Here is a 12219-nt window from a genome sequence, read left to right as displayed (position 1 = left end):
AAACGTTAGAAAGAATGTGGAAAAAAAATGCGACACTAATTCAATGCAGAATTGTGAACTGATCCAACCATTTAGGAGAGCAATCTGGAATTATATACAAGGAGTTGTTAAACTTCCTATTCCCTTTGACCCAGCAATACCAGTATGAAATATATTTCCAAAGATAATAAGGGGAAGGGGCGGCTAGGTGGTGCAGTGGATAGAGCACTGGCCCTGGAGTCAGGAGTACCTGAGTTCAAATCCAGCCTCAGACGCTTAATAATTACCTAGCTATGTGGCCTTGGGCATGCCACTTAACTCTATTGCCTTCCAAAAAAAATCTAAAAACATAAAAGATAATAAGGGAAAAAGGAAATGAACCTATATTTTCTAAAATATTTATATAACTCTTTGTGGTAAAAAAGTAGAAATTGTGGTGATGCCCATCAATTTGAGAATGGCTGAACAAGTTGTATATAATTGTGATTGAATATTATTATGTTATAAGAAATGATGAGCTCCATAATTTTCAAAAATGTGAATAGACTTGTACAAAAAAAAATGAGCGAAATGAGCAGGATCAAGAGATCATTGAATACAGTGATGACAATAGACTTTTAAGAACTACTTTGAACAACTAAGTCATTTTGACTATTATACATACTCAGATTAAGTACAAAAGACATAGGAAAGGAGATGCTGTTTGCATCTAGTGAACATACATATGTTCATTTATATATGTATATACACACATACTTATATACATATTTATGTATAGGTTGAGAGAGAAAGAGAATAAAAAAGAAGCTTTGGATGATAATTTTTATGTAAATGTCTTTTTATTAATTATAATGTTATGAAAATGCTTGTTTTATTCCTTAAATTGAAATAATAATAAAGTAGGGCAGAGATATCAAACTCAAATAGGAAAACTGACACTAACCTTTACAAAAGAATCCATGTGGGTTGCATGCTGACTATTATATACTTTATATGTTAGCTGATCCTCATGTCTGTCAGCTCTGAGTTAGAGTTTATGTACTAATTCTCTATAGTTAATGAAAATAAATTCTCTAAAGGTAGAGAATATTTTATTTTTTATCTTTGTATCTATCACTTAAGAGCATTCTCTTGCATATAGAAGATTCTTAGCAAATGCTTATTGAGTTGAATTAGTGTTGATTAGCCTAAGATAAGGGCAATAACACTAATGAATAAAATGAGGCATGAATCACTGATATGACATAGTGAAATCACACAGAATTTGAAGTGAAGATATTAATCTGTTTTTATTTCTAGTTTAATCAAAAATATGTGTATTTTTAAGCATTTAATAACATTATCAAAATTTATTTCCTGGGGTGGCTAGGTAGCACAGTGGATAAAGCACTGGCCCTGGAGTCAGGAGTACCTGGTTTTAAATGGGGTCTCAGACATTTAATAATTACCTAGCTGTGTGGCCTTGGGCAAGCCACTTAACCCCATTTGCCTTGAAAATAACCTAAAAAACAAAAAATCCAAAATTTATTTCCCTCATACAAAATGAATGAGTTAGACAAAGTTTGAAATACTGAGTTTTTCAGGCTCCTTCCAATTCTAATCTTTTGTGATTCTAAATGAATGTGTTTAGTAATAATTGTGTATTTAGTTTCCAAGCACATTATTGAATCTAACAAGTACCACTGGGCTTTATATAAAGACAATAAATAGATTGTCTTACAATTGATTCATCAGAGAGCCACATGTACACAGCCTAAGTGCAAAAAATCAATTCTATACAGTCCAATTAACTCAAAAAATTCAACTATTTTGGTTTGACTTTTGCTCTCCAATTTATATAGAAGACAAAGAAAGGAGGGGGTGTAAATAGCTTGTTCTCTTTTTCCCTTTTGACCAAACCAAAGATGACACTAGATCACTTCAGTATGATGATCAATAAATTAGTAGTTTGCCTCCCTCTGGAAAGAGAGATCTCAGGCTCCAGTCAAGTCAAGTCAATTAATATTTATTAAGCATGTCCTAGGAACTGCACTAAGCTCTGGAAATACAAAGAGAGGGAAAAGCAGTCCCTGCCCCTAAGGAGCTCACAGTCTAATGGGGAAGACAGCATGAAAAAATAAGCTATATATTGTATAATCTGAAGTTTTAGAGAGAAGGAAGATGTTAATAGTAAAGGGTACCAGACTTAAGATAACCCAGCTATATCCATAATAGATCTAAACTCAAAAGATATTAAAGGTAAAGTAAAGTAAAATGTCTATAATGTACAAAAATATTCATAGCAGCACTTTTTTGTAGTGGCACACAATAACAACAACTACAAAGAAGAAAATCCTAGAGGAATGACTGAATAAATTTGGATATATAAATATTATGGAATATCATTGTGCTGTAAGAAATAAATAGATGATTTCAAAAAGATCTAGAAAGATGTATATGCAGGTTGGAGGAGAACCAGAATTTTTGTAGCAACAACAATATTCTAGAAATGAATGACTTTGAAAAGTCTTGTAAACTAATGGAGAATGAAATGATTAAAACAATGACCATTTATCATTTCAGATGACTGAAAACTTTCTATACATTAGAGAGAAGTAATAGATTTAGGATGAGGCATGAGACTTTCTCTTTGACTCTCTGCCTCTCTGTCTCTCTCTTCCCTATCTCCCTAATGTTTAATTTATATTTTATTATGTAGTATAGTTATGATTTATTGTACATTATAAAGTAATTCAGTGTTTTTTCTTTTTTCTTTTCAAAGAGTGGAACAGGAGTAAAAGGAAACAGTTTTGTCTTAATTTTTTTTTTAATATTTGAAGCTGTGCTGCTAAAATAAAATATTGAAAGAACTTTAGAGAGCACTATTGTTTTACTTTGCTATATGTTGCAACATATTTTTGAAGTAAGAGTAATCTGTAAACATATGTATTATAAAAAATACCTAAATAAAACTAGAAGCAGAAAGAAAAAAAAGGATGTCATATTATTAGGACATGGCCAATGTAGAAATTTTTATTTCACTATCTTCTAATTTCCTACCTGTCTCAATTATTTTTGGAGTTTTCCATTTCTCTATCACCATTCCACAGTATATAATCCCTAACTCCAACTTTTTAGTTTTTTTTTTTTTTGATGTTGTTCTGTCTGCCCCATTAGAATGCAAACCACTTGAAGGTAAGGACTGTCATTATTTCTTATATTTGTATGACTGGCAAATAATATGTTCTTAAAAATTCTTTATTGACTATTTTTCTTTTTTTTTTTAGTTAGAAGGGGAAAGGGAAATGAATTTTTGTTAATTGAAAAATAAAATAGTAATATGCTGATTCCCTTTCCACTCTGAATACCCTTCTGGATGTGCTAATGTACTTGATTCAACTGTTATGCTTTCTATCCCTTGTGTCTAGGAAGTGTCCCAGGAAAATCTCCCTCACACAATGCAAGATATCAACAGATCCTGTACAGATTCTGCAGCTGTACCTCACATTACCTCATTTTTCTACAATACTGACACAGAAAAGATAGTTCTGAATTCAGTTTTACAGAAACAATTCCTACTATTAATTCAGGCTATGCTAGTTTCAACTTCTGCCAAGCACCAAGCATTTAGAGTGTATTGGGGTATTTCAATTCATTACCAAAGAAGCATGGTATTTGAAGTGTCTGTGTGTGTGTGTGTGTGTGTGTGTGTGTGTGTGTGTGTGTGTGTCTGTAGTCAAGGAAAACATGATATGTAATCAAGAAAAATACATTCCTTCATTGATCATATTTTAAAAAGTCTCATTCTTTTTTTTAAATTAAAGTTATATTTGGTTTTACATTGTATTCAATTCCAGATTGCATGCAATTCCATTTCATGGAAGTTCTCATAACAAAATAGGTAAGTTTTACAAAACACTTTTCATGCATTAAAGTCAGATCTAAACAATTGGAAAAATATCGATTACTTAAGGGTAGTTTGAGCTAATATAATAAAAATAACAATTCTATCTAATTGAATCTACTTATTCAGTGCCATACTAATCAAACTAACAAAAAATAGTAGCAAAATTCATCTGCAGGAACAAAAAGTCAAGAATATCAATGGAATTAATGAAAAAACATGCAAAGGAAGGAGACCTAGCTATACCAGATCTAAAAGTTTATTAAGTGACAGTCATCAGAACTCTTTGGTACTAGCTAAAAAATAGAATGGTGGATAAGTGTAATAGATTAGGTACAAAAGAAACAGTAGTGACTGATTATAGTAACCTACCATTTGATAAATCCCAAATCTCCAGCTTCTGGGAGAGGAACTCACTATTTGACAAAAAATGCTGGAAAAATTAGAAAATAGCATAAAATATTATTTTATAAATATATATATATATATATATAAAATTAAAAATTAGACTTAGTCAGAAACTAGACTTAGTCAACATCTCATTCCCTATACCAACATAAGGTTTAAACAGGTTTATGATTTAGACATAAAGGGCGATTCCATAAGTTACTTTGGAAAAGAAGGAATAGTTTTTGTCAGATGTATGGGGAGGGGAAGAATTTATGTTCAAACAAGAAATAATGAACATTATAAAATGCAAAATGATTCATTGTGATTGCATAACAATACCAAGTTCAGAAGGAAAGCACAAAGCTGGCAAACAATTTTTACAATGTTTCTGATAAAAGTCTCATTTCTAAAATTTAAAGAGAACTGAGTCAAATTTATAGGAATATAAGTCACTTATCAACTGATAAATGGTCACACATTGTTTTCAGATGAAGAACTTAAAGCTATCTATAGACATATGAAAAAATGCTCTCACTATTAATTAGGGAAATGTAAATTAAAATAACTCTGAGGCACCCCCAAATTTATCAGATTGGCTAATATGATAAAAATGAAAAGTGTTGAAAGTGATGTAGGAAAACTGGGACACTAAATGCATTGTTGATGGAGTTGTGAATTGATCCAAGCATTCAGGGAGAAATTTGCAACTATGATGAATAGGTTATAAAACTGTGCTTATTCTTTGATCCAGTGATAATACCGCTACTGTTCTGTATCCCAAAGACATCATATAAAAGGGAAAAGAACCCCACTAATACAAGAATATTTATAACAGCTCTTTGTGGTGGCAAAGAATTGGAAATTGAGGAAATGTTCATCAACTGGGGAATGACTGAGCAAGCTATAGTACATGAATGTGAAATAATATTATTTTTCTGTAAGAAATCGTGAGTAGCTAGATTTCAGAAAAACATAGAAAGACTTACATAAACTTATGCTGAATGAAGTGAGCAGAACCAGAAAAGCATTGTATACATTAATAGCAATATTGTGTGATGATTAACTACAATAGATTCAGATCTTCTTAATAATAAAGAGATCAAAGGCAATTCCAAAAGACTTAGATGCCATCCACATCCAGAGAAAGTACTGTGGATTATGAATGCAGACCGATGCAAAGCATGTTTACGTTTTTAAATTTGTTTTTGTTTTTTTCTTTCTCGTGATTTTTCCCCTTTTGCTCTGATACTTTCACAATTCGACTGATGGGGAAATATGTTTAAGATAATTGTACATGTGTTACCTATGTCAGATTACTTTCTGTCTTGGTGAATGAAGGAAGGGAGAGGAATGTGGAATTCAAAAATATTACAAAAAATAATCATTGAAAATTATTTTTGCATATATTGGTAAAAAATTACAAACAAATTTGACTCCATACTCTAAATATTGGAGAAATTAGGCCGTTATTCCTTTTTATACCTCTGCAGGTTTCTGCTTTTCTTCTAATTGAATTTGTGCAATGTAAAAAAAATTAATGTAATAGAATTATCCATTTTGTTTCTCATAATATTATCAATTTCATGCTTTGTCATAAAATTTTCCATTATTTTTAGATCTGACAGGTAAGATATTGCCTGTTTTCCTAATTTGCTTATGATATCACCTATTATGTTTATATCATATACCTATTTTCCCTTATCTTGATACAGGGTATGAGATGTTAATTTATATCTAATTTCTGTCAAAGTGCTTTCCAGTTTTTGAGCAATTCTTGTCAGACTGACTTCTTGCTCCTCAAAGATTGGAACTACATGAACATGGTAATTTATTATTGCATATCATGTATCTAATTTATTTCAGTGGTATACTATTATATTTCTTATTTCCAGATTATTTTGATGATTACTATTTTGTAATACAGTTTGTGATCTGGTACTAACAGACCACATCCCTTTACATTTTTTGCATTGATTTCCTTAATATTGTTGAACTTTTGTTATTCCAAATTGATTTTACTAATATTTTTCTAGCTCTATAAAATGAATATCTGGTATTTTGATTGATATTGCACTGAACAAGCAAATCAATTTTGATATATTGTCATTTTTATTATATTGGCCCAGCCTATCCTTGAACAATTAATATTTTCCCAATTGTTCAGCTCTAACTTTAAGAGAAAAGTGTTAGGGGGCAGCTAGGTGGCACAGTAGGGACAGCTATGTGGCATAGTAGATAAAGCACAAGCCCTGGAGTCAGGAGTACCTGGGTTCAAATCCGGTCTCAGACACTTAATAATTACCTAGCTGTGTGGCCTTGGCCAAGCCACTTAACCCCATTGCCCAGCAAAAACCTAAAAAAAAGTGTTTTGCATTTATCTTTATATAGTTCTTGGGTTTGTCTTGGCAGGTAGTCTCTCAACTATTTTATATTATTTATGGCTTTTTTAAATGGAATTTCTCACCAGTTTGTGGAAATATTTAAGATTTAGATTTATTTTAAATCCTGCACCTTTTTAGTTGATTCTTTGGGTTTCTCTAAGTAAATCATCATTTCATTTGCAAAGAGTAATAATTTTGTTTCCTTGTTGTTTATTCTAATTCCTTTTTCTTTTTTCCTCTTACTGCTACAGCTAGCATTTCTAATACAGTATTAAATAATAATGGTGATAGTGGGCATTCCTACTTCAACCTTGATTTTAGTTAGAATGCTTCTAGTTTATCTCCATTACAAATAATGCTTGCTTATGGTTTTAGATAGCTACTACTTACTAATGATAATAGTTTTACCTTAGTATCGAAGAGGACCACACTGACCAATCAAGTAATTGGTGGCAGGATTTGAACAATCATATTTTTTATAGTGAGGGGTATGCTGTGCAAGGCACCCTTCTCTCTTGCTTTTTTCATAACCATTCCACCCCATGGTCTGTGATAGGAAACAGGACTATTAATGATGGTCTGGCTTCTGTGGGGGTGTTTTCACCTCGAATTGGTTTCTTTTCTTCTTGTATCAGGGGGGCATTTTGGTGCCCCATCAAGTCTGGGTAAGTACCATCATGAACTAGCTGATGACAGATTGCAAAAATCCCACATATTCGTCTGTCTAATCTCTCAGGATGGTCTTTCCTCAGATCTTTCACCTTTGAGCTACTCAACAGTATAGATCAGCAACAATTTCATCATGTCTGCTTGCCATTTATAGGACTATGCTGCTCTGCTCTGTAAGTACATTTCCCAGAGCACCGGTTATTGCTCACCCCCTCCTCCTCCTTCAGGCTCTTGGAGCTTTGATAGTGAGATCTACCCACTGAGGGGAGACAGGGTAGTGGCTTCTGGGGCTTTGTCTGAGAGAGGGTGAGAGAGAAACCAAAGGGCAAGTCATGGTCGGGGGGAGAACTGACACCAGAAGGAAGTTTTTCATGGGCCCATGTCTTCTTCCTTGTCCTGTTTACTTTTTGTTTTCTTCTGATCAGTTATTATTTATCATTTTTAACAAAAGCTCTAATTATTCTTATGTCTTTCTGTGTTTTTAGTAGAAGTTAGTGTTGTATTTTGTTTAAAAGTTTTTTCTACATCTATTGAAATCATCAAATGACTTTTTTGCTGTCGCTCTTTTGATATGGTCAATTATGCTGATAGTTTTCCTAATAATGAAGCAACCCTGCATTCCTGTGTAAATCCTATTGGGTCATAATATATAATCTTGGTGACAAATTGCTGGAATCTCTTTGCTAATATTTAATTTTTTTTGCAAGTTTACAAATAAATTGTGATGGAATACAATGGTGAGTTCAACGAACTTAGAAAACCATGAATGAATGCACAAAATAATGGAGTGAAATGAACAGAAGCAAGAGAATGTGGTATATAGCAACTTCAATATTGTTTTAAGAACAATTTTGAGTAACTAAGTCATTTTGGCTATTTTAAATAATGAAATTAACTACAAAAGACCAATGAATGAAAGTGTTACCTGCATACAGAGAAAGAAGTGATCAATAGAACTATATATAGAATGATTTTACATATGTATTTATACATGTATATTTAAAAGGGAATAGAAGTTGTTTATAGTATATTTGCAGCTAATCTATTATGTACAACTTCCTAGTCCTTTTTAAATATATATATATATATATATATATTATAGAGATATATGTATATATATTAGGGTAGCTAGGTAGATATATATATATTAGGGTAGCTAAATAGAGCACCAGCACAGGAGTCAGGAAGTCCCGAGTTCAAATTTGATCTCAAACATTTAATAATTGCCTAGCTGTGCAACAAGTCACTTAGCTCCATTGACATAAATAAATATAATTTAAATGTATATATATATGTGCATATACATACATATATAAAATAATTCTCTTTATTGTTCTATTGATCACTTCTTTCTCTGGATGAAGATAGCACTTTATTATACCTTGGTATGAAAATGCTTGTCTTACTCTTAAATTACAATTTCAAAAAATAAAATTTTCACATTAATATTCATTATGAAGATTGTTCTATAGCTTTATTTGATTGTGTTCTTCTTGGTTTAGGTATAAATACCATGTTTATATTGTAAAAAAAAGTATTTGATGGGACTTCTTCTTTGCCTATATTTTTCAAAATAGTCCAAAGAGTATTGAAATTAGTTTATTTTTGTTGGTAGAATTCACTTGTGAATTCATAGTTCTGTTTTTTTTTTCCTGAGGGAGTTCAGTGGTGACTTCTTCAATTTCTTTTTTTTTAAATGGGATTATTTAAGTATTTTATTTCCTCTTCTGTTAATCTGCGTAATTTATATTTTTGTAAATATTGATCTATTTTTCTTAGGTTATCAGGAAAATTGGCTTATGAGTGGGCAAAATAGCTCTTAATAATTTTTCTGCCTCTTTTATTATTTGACCAATTTTGTTTTTTAGGTATTATTTTCTTCAGTTTTTTTTTTTTTTTTTTGTGTGTGTATGGTGTAGCTCCTTTATCAATCTTTTTGCTGCTTGTACCATAACCAAAAGCATATACCACCATGCTTTTGAAAGATATCTTTTCTTTTGATCCCGTAAGTTGTCCTGGGTTGGGAAATTATGTCACCTTAACCTTTTGCTAATTCAACTAATCTAAAATTTGATTTCAGACATTATTTCAATGTTGCTTGGAGGAAATTTGGGAGAGTTCAATTGAATCTCTGCCTTTATTCTGTCAGCATGGCTCTGTCTAAGGAATTAACCTTCTAAAAGGGAAGTTATATATATATATATATATATATATATATATATATATATATGTGTGTGTGTGTGTGTGTGTAGATGCATATAAATATAAATATGTATATATATATATATGTATATTCTCTTTATATAGTTAATATTTCTCCCATTTATATATATATATATATATATGTTATAACTACAAAGTGAATAAATATGAAGAGATACAAGATGATGAGTGATCCACACCATTAGCAGTTTAGAAAATCAGATTTCCTGTTAAAAGTGCTATTGGAGTTGCACACCCTAATGGCAACATGGGGTTCATGATAATCTTAATGGATTTACTCGTTCCATCAGTGCAACAATCAGACACAATTTTGGGATATCTGCAATGGAGAATGCCATTTGTGACCAGAGAAAGAATTGTGGAGTTTGAACAAAGGCCAAAGACTATTACCTTTAACTTAAAAACAAACAAACAAACTTTATCTTATTATGTAATTTTACTATCTCTTATACTTTATTTTTTTCCCTTAAGGATATGATTTCTCTGTCATCACATTCAACTTAGATCAATGTATACCAGGGAAGCGGCGAGATTAGTGGGAAAATTGTAAAATTCAAAATAAATAAATAAAATTTTAAAAAATGATGCTGGAGTTGTATCCTGAAGAAAGAGATTTTATGAAGAAAAACTGAGGAGAGAATGCATTTCAAAATGGAGAGAAGTGATTGAGTGTGCTGTGTGAGGAAGAATTAGAAAGGCAATTTGGTTATAGAAATTGAATTATAAAAAGGAGAATGAGGAGTTTGACTTTAGAATATCTCAAGCCTAAGAATAGGTTAATTAAGAGATAAAAGTGGGAAATACATGAGTCTTGCTTAAAGACAATGGACAAAGGGATGATTCCTGCTAAAAAACATATGTCAGTGATGACAAGGAGAAATCCTGAGGTCCACTGGCAGGTGGAGAGGAGCAATCTTCTGTTATGGCAAGAGCGGTTCTAGATGGCAGTGGAAACCAAAGCCAGGTGTTTATAGTGGCACCCAGGTGAATCACTGAGCCTCATGGCACTATCCCTTCCTTGTCCTGTAGAGAGATTGAACCTTATTTGGCTTCAAAGTAATAATTAATATTTTCCCCTCTTGAAAATGAATTTTCTCTGCCTCTGTATAATGTTTTTGCTAAATTCCTGTAGCTTAGCCAGTGCCTCTGACTCAGAGGGTATGCATTTCAGAGCTCTCTCAACATAATTTCATATAAAAAAGAAAACATTCCACATTTTGCCAAGTCTTTTAAAATCAACTACCTTGTATCACTAATGTGTAGCTGGACTGATTCATGGTGTAAATCTTCAAAGAACTGGATAATCATCTGTGTTTTCAGAATTCCTTATTAACATGCAGATAAATGTTACCATAAATCCAAGTTTTATGTTATGAGCAGGATTTTTCTTAGGTCTTTAAAAATTCATTTTCAGAATATTTAATAACATGACTACAACGAAGGCTGCATGGCACCTAACCAATTGGATACAGTTCCAGTTATTTTTTTTCCAGGGAAGATGATAAACGCTTAATAAGAAGATGGAACTTATGGAAGGCAGCCAGGAGAGAATAGCATTCTCCCGATGGAATTCCTCTTCAGATGCTGGGCTGGAAAGAAAGTATCTCAGTCTCCCTAGCCTTTTGATGATGGCTTTAAAAATTGTGAGAAAACAGAGAGCCAAGTGTGTGGTCTCAGGCAATTTCGTAATAGTCTCCTCAAGGTTGGGGGGGCAAAGTTTTGCTGGGAAAAATGATTAACTTTTTCTTTATGATGACAGAAAACAGTTGCAACCAGAGATGCCAAAGGTTCCTCAGACCTCCCTTTTGACTTATCAAGCAGAATCATTTCTTACGGGTAATGTTTCCAATAAAGACCTTCTTCAGCTGCCCCACAATAGTTATCTTCAAGGCTGAACCACTGTAAATGGAGCCACCATCAGAAGGACAAAGGACAAATTGAGAAGAGGAGGCCTGGTCACCAGGATTCTTTGGTTTTTCCATAAACTGGCTTCCTTGAAAATGGGATAAGCCTCTTATCTGGATCAGGCTTTCTTAAGGTGGTGAAAAGACCCTAGACTTTTCATAGCAACTTCTTATATGATGAATGAATAAAAAAAAGTATTTATTTGTTAAACATCTATTTTCAAAGCTCTATGCTAAGCACTGGCTATATAAAGAGAAAAGACAAGAGAAACCTTACTCTCATGGAGTGTAAATTTCTAAAAGGGTTAGACAAGAGTATATAATTTTCAGCAGCAAGTCTGATGGAAAATCCTCTTGATATTACTTCCATGTAACATCTCTTTTATATACACCTTTCTCTCTTCTAATATTTCTACTACTCTGTTACGGTACTACTTCCTAGTGTAGTCCCAGACGTGGACTATAATAATAGCCTACTAGTTAGTCTCAGTTCATCCTTCACTCATCTATCAACCTTATCTTATTAAAGCACAGGTTGAACCATGTAATCACTTCCTACTCAGTAACTAGTATTTCTCTATGAACTTTTGGATCAAATTTCAAAACCTAAAGCCCTTTATAACTCACTCTTACCCATAATACATTCTTTTCCAGTTTGCTTATGCTTTATACCCTTAACCCTACATAGCAGAGACAATCTTCTACCTTTCTTTGCATCCCCTGCACTTAGTACATTGTCAAAAATATTGTAGGTAATTAAAATGTATATTGACTGACTTATTTTCATGAA

The 12219-nt window shown here is 32.3% G+C and overlaps 1 pseudogene; it reads right to left on the bottom strand.

The window, feature by feature from the left end:
• The window catches only part of LOC141506504 (chondroitin sulfate N-acetylgalactosaminyltransferase 2 pseudogene), a 32684-nt pseudogene extending 21177 nt beyond the window's left edge, over positions 1 to 11507 (bottom strand).
• Positions 11508 to 12219: the final 712 nt, after the last annotated feature.

The sequence above is a fragment of the Macrotis lagotis genome, chromosome 1, assembly GCF_037893015.1.
Source record: "Macrotis lagotis isolate mMagLag1 chromosome 1, bilby.v1.9.chrom.fasta, whole genome shotgun sequence".
Taxonomy (NCBI): Eukaryota; Metazoa; Chordata; class Mammalia; order Peramelemorphia; family Peramelidae; genus Macrotis; species Macrotis lagotis.
Note: the sequence above shows the minus strand (reverse complement) of the source record. Positions and strands in the feature narration are given on the sequence as shown.